This window comes from Biomphalaria glabrata, chromosome 14 (assembly GCF_947242115.1).
Source record: "Biomphalaria glabrata chromosome 14, xgBioGlab47.1, whole genome shotgun sequence".
Lineage (NCBI taxonomy): Eukaryota > Metazoa > Mollusca > Gastropoda > Planorbidae > Biomphalaria > Biomphalaria glabrata.
The window spans coordinates 10881540-10887593 of NC_074724.1; positions in this window are offsets into that span (position 1 = coordinate 10881540).

Below are 6054 nucleotides of genomic sequence, written 5' to 3' on the forward strand. Positions count from 1 at the left end.
CTACTAATTTGGCCACATCTAGCGCAGGCATAACCATTGTCCACCGGTGGTCGATTTAGATTTTCTTTTCGTCGTCTCCGTAAGTGACCCCGAGCTGTCTCACTCTAAAGATGCCTGCAATACATATATATGTTTATATGTGGCCCACAATTAAGAAGAATGTCATGTGGCCAGCACATCGACCAGCCGCCTTTCCTTTTGCCCAACTAATGTCAGGTACCCATTAAAGCTGGGTGGACTCAGAGAAACCACCGGTGCAGAAACCATGCACTTTACCACTCAGCCACCGCTCCTCCATATATATATATATATATATATATATATCATGGGCGTAGCCAGGATTTTTTTCTGGGGGGGGGGCTTTTTTCTCTCCCCCAACCCCCCCCCCACTGGCTACGCCCATGTTATATATATATAATTTCTCTAGCATAATTGTTATTCTTCAATTTCATTTCTTGCATACCCTTGTATTTTTTTACATTTTTTTTTAAAGGAATCGACATGCAGTAAAATCTATTTGGCACAATCTTAGCTATGATTTTCATGGTGTAGCTCTTAGAAATGTAAAAAAACGTTGAATATGAAGCCCAATGAACATACCTTACAATAGCAGTGTCATACATGCTAACTGGGAGGCGCGGTGGCTGAGCGGTAAAGCTTTTGGCTTCCGAACCGGGAACCGGGGTTCTATTCCTGGTGAATACTGGGAATTTAAATTTCGGGATCTTCGGGCGCCTCTGAGTTAACCCAGCTCCAATGGGTACCTGACATTAGTTAGGGAAAAGTAAAGGCGGTTGGCCGTTGTGCTGGCCACATGACACCCTTCTTAACCGTAGTCCACAGAAACACATGACCTTTACATCATCTGCCCTATAGACCACAAGGTCTGAAATGGGAACTTAACTTTACTTTTTTTTACATACTGACTGGCTTATACATTCTAACTGTACCTATAGCTTGACCTTAGCTACTGGTTTAATGTTTTTTATAAATTTGGCTTGTAAACAGGGTACGATTTCAGTCTAGTAAATCCTATCAATGATTTCCTGCGAGAATGAATCATCAAGTCTCTGTTTCAACCCATTGAAGCCCTGTATGGTTATGCTTTCAATTTAATATGTTTTATGCTTGTTTAAATAATGTGAGTTCCCAAATATCAATTATATCCAACAAATATCATTTCTTTATGTTTACAGTCTGTATCTTCGGTGATTCTATCACACTTATTAGATTAGTTGTCCTAGGGTTTCGACGAGGAAAAAATCCCAGGAGAACTAATCTAAGAAATTTTATGGTTTTGTTCTCGCAATATAAATCTGCCAAATCTTAAATTTATTACACGCCTCAATTTAACCCTGCATAGCATCAATTGAAACGCTGGTTAGTTCCATAAGTGATTTGAACACTAGACTCAATCTGTAACGTTGGATAGCTCCATATGTGATTTGAATAATAGACTCAATCTGTAACGTTGGATAGCTCCATATGTGATTTGAATAATAGACTCAATCTGTAACGTTGGATAGCTTCATATGTGATTTGAATAATAGACTCAATCAGTAACGTTGGATAGCTCCATATGTGATTTGAACACTAGACTCAATTTGTAACGTTGGATAGCTCCATATGTGATTTGAACACTAGACTCAATTTGTAACGTTGGATAGCTCCATATGTGATTTGAACACTAGACTCAATCTGTAACGTTGGATAGCTCCATATGTGATTTGAACACTAGACTCAATCTGTAACGTTGGATAGCTCCATATGTGATTTGAACACTAGACTCAATCTGTAACGTTGGATAGCTCCATATGTGATTTGAATAATAGACTCAATTTGTAACGTTGGATAGCTCCATATGTGATTTGAGCACTAAACTCAATCTGTAACGTTGGATAGCTCCATATGTGATTTGAGCACTAGACTCAATCTGTAACGTTGGATAGCTCCATATGTGATTTGAACACTAGACTCAATTTGTAACGTTGGATAGCTCCATATGTGATTTGAACACTAGACTCAATTTGTAACGTTGGATAGCTCCATATGTGATTTGAACACTAGACTCAATCTGTAACATTGGATAGCTCCATATGTGATTTGAATAATAGACTCAATTTGTAACGTTGGATAGCTCCATATGTGATTTGAGCACTAGACTCAATCTGTAACGTTGGATAGCTCCATATGTGATTTGAACACTAGACTCAATCTGTAACGTTGGATAGCTCCATATGTGATTTGAACACTAGACTCAATCTGTAACGTTGGATAGCTCCATAGGTGATTAGAATATCAGCCCCTCAATCACACAGTCGGATAACAAAAGGTGACATTCATGAACAGGGCCGGTCTTAAGCCACTGCAATCTATGCGGCCGCAGTGGGCCCCTCACTTTTATAGGCTCTACGCTAATTCTAAGTGTAAATTATTAAATTAAACCATTTTAACTTATTATTAAAGGGTTACCGCGGCCTCCTGATTTTCCAGGAGCTCATTAAATCTCCAGAAATTGCAAGATATAGACTCAGAAAAAGTCATGAAAATCTCCTAAAATTGTATGAATCTTCAGGAAAAAACTCATACAAATTATCTAGAAAATAGACAAAATAGTCATTCAATATAGAAAACGCCAATCCTTCTGGCGATTAAAAAAACGGCATTGTCAGCTTTCATTTAAAAATGTAATAATAAGGCCAATTTTAACCAAAACAAGAAGTTCAAATACTTAATTTATTTTAATAGTCACTGGCATACAAATATAGATCTAAACAGTGGCGTAACTAAGGGGGGGATGGGGGGGGGAGAATTTTTAAATCCCAAATGGGTGTCCGAAATTTATTTGTAAATACATAAATTAATATATTTGATTGACAAATAGTGTGAACGGGTTTCTTTTTTTTTCTCAACATTTATGGATAAATTTTACACCAAGACTAAACCTAGATCTAGGTCTATCAGTACGTTGACTTTGTTGACATTTTAAAAATATTTTTGCCGCAGAGATCAATTTTTTTTTTAAAATTAGTCTTACATTTTAAACTTTGTTGCCACGAATAAAACTGCATGATATACAGCGAATTCCAGGTATCTTGTTACCTTTACTAATAATAGATCAAAATGGCGAGTATTATATGGCTACACTAATTAACCTTGAAGCAAAATTTACAGAATCGAGTATAACAGATCTAAAAGTTATTCTTAACAATGCTAAAATTGTCCATTATTCGGGTTTGGCGTCTATAATTTCAGAATTAAACTTCACACCCGAGTTATTACCCCTTTATTCATCTTTCCTCAATCCAATGGAAACTCTCTTTCTCTTTTTATTTACATCTAATGATCTAATCCTTTTGCTTTCGCACAAAACATAAACAAAAAACAATGACGTAGTATCATATAATATTAAAACATCCTTCCTATTGAAGTTATTATCACACCCTTCCTTTTAAAGTTCTTAATAGTGATATCTACTAGCAGGGCCGGCCCTAGCATTTGCGGGGCCCTATGCGAAACGGATCGCGCGGGGCCTAGTCTGGGTAGGGATAAGCATAATGTCAAAATTATTTTTTTTGAATTAGAAAATAGGCCTACTTTCGTCTTTGCAATAAATTTTTATCAAATGAAAGCTCGCAATGCCACTTTTTATTTATTGGCACCCCAAAATGTCAATTTCGTCTATTCTTCAGGAGATTTGAATAAATTCAAAAAAAGTTCAGGACTTTATCGTATATTTTGCCTTTTCATGAGATTTCCTGGAGGCCCTGAAAAATCAGGAGGTCGCGAAAACCCTGTTATTTTATATACGTTATTTATAATTGTTTAATTTAATAATGTACACTTGGAATTAGCGCGGGGCCTATGAAAGCGACCGGCACTGTCTACTAGGAACTTTAACAATTCGTCCACTTCTGGTTTTCTTGACTGGCACAACAAGTTCTCTAGACGTTAGTCTATAACTGTCTGTTTCGTTTGTTCCAACAGTTTGCAGTTCATTGTCTTCATCGGTATCATAGTACCAAGAGATGTCTTCATCGAAATTCTTATTTAAAAAGCGTTGATTTCTTCTGTATGTTTTTCCATTGTTTGTCTTTATGATGTAAGATCTGGGTGCTGAATTTTTTTTTATGACAACTGCTTTCTGCCATGTTTGACCTAGTAGACGAACTCTCCAACAGAATAATCTTTAGGTAGTCTTGCTTTTGCATCGTATTTCAGTTAGCTTTTCATCTGTCGTTCTTTGAGTATTGTCTCTGCATTTTCAGCTACCGATGGTTTCAATAGTTTGTGATCAGTTGGAATGATTCCCTGAGTCTTCTACTCGTCAGCAGTTGTGATGGTGAATACGGCAGTCCACTTATCGGAGTATTTCTATACTCGAGCATAACGAGATATGGATCTTTCCCACTTTTATATACTCTGAATCCTTTTGCTTTCGCACAAAACATAAACAACCAACAATGACGTAATACCATATAATATTAGCACAGAATCTTCTTCATGCAGTGGAAAATTAAGAATTTTTTGCCTATCTGGAATTCTGGTCAAAGTTCCTGTGCCCTATTAATATAGTTCGGAAAAAACTACAAAAGTCTGGACTGCATATACGGGAATCTGCTAAAGAAATTAGTACCCTTTCATGCTTTCTGCAAAATGATGAGAAACTGACAAAAACCAAATCCATCGAAAAAGCAAAAGAAGGTACTATGGATTCCATGTAATCAAAACAACCATATGAAAGAAAAGACTTGATGGGAAGTTGAGTTCTAATGTAGGACTGTCAATACAACTTCAATTCAAACGTGTTGCGACAGAAGTGCTGGACAGATTTCATATGGAGATGAAGGGCAGATTCCAAAGGCTGGAAAGAAAATGGATACCTTTGGGTTTCTTCTTGAACCAAGACACCTGTTAGAAGACACGCTTGTGATAAACTGTGCTACTTTTCCTGTTTGTATGATGAAATAAATGGAAAATCGCCTTTTCAATGATGTCATTGATGCACGAGCACTTTTCATCAACAAACAGTAATACAATCACCAATAGACATATTGAGGAAACAGGCTTCATATGGGAATTACGTGTGCTCAGACTTTGCAACCTCCTCCGAATACCGCTAACTCAGGCCACTTCCATTACGTCATGTGAGAGATCATTCTCAAAGCTCAAACTCATCAAAAAGTATCTCAGGAGCACAATGACGCAAGAAAGGCTTATCATGGTTTTAATGTCAGTGAAGTCACAAATACTAGAAAGTATCGATGTAGTTGATGTTATAGATGTCTTTGCTGCACAGAATGCACGACGTGAAGCGATATCAATTTAGATTTGTCACTTGTGCATTATTTAACTAATAAACAACGGTATTATTCATTAAAAGAGTCTTGATGATTACTTTTTGTTAAGTTTACTGATATACTGAACCAATTTGATTTGGGGTATATATATTTTTGCGTACATTATCTCATGTCATATGTCGAATGTCAAAATGCAAGGGGCCCCCAAATCCCTAGTTACGCCCCTGGATCTAAATGTATCTCGACCTCTTAAAAAATCAAAAGCAATATTTTGGTAGTCTATAGTAAATATAAAAGCTAGATCTGAATGTCTATCGTCTTATTGTTGGAAAACTACTATCTACTCTAGATGGTTCGTAAAGTTAATTTGAACGATATTTTGTACATAATGAAATATGAATAAAATGCAAAGACGAATTTATTTTCTAAAACAAAATCTTAATTTTCACTTATTATACTTATCCTTACCCATGCTAGGCCCCGCGCAATCCGTTATGCATAAGGCCCTGCAATTTGAAGGACCGGCCCTGTTCATGAATACATTTTCTTAGTTAATATACATTGCGGAAGTTTAAATGACATTCAATACATGAACTTCTGAACAAATACTTGTGTAAAAATCTGCATCTTAAAAAGATGCCAACGTCGGTGTGAAGGTTGGGCTTATTTCTGTTTCACTTAACTCTTTCTCTCCTAATTGACGATACCATCGTTGGTTTGACCTCATTAAATTAATGTTTAATTTCATAAACTT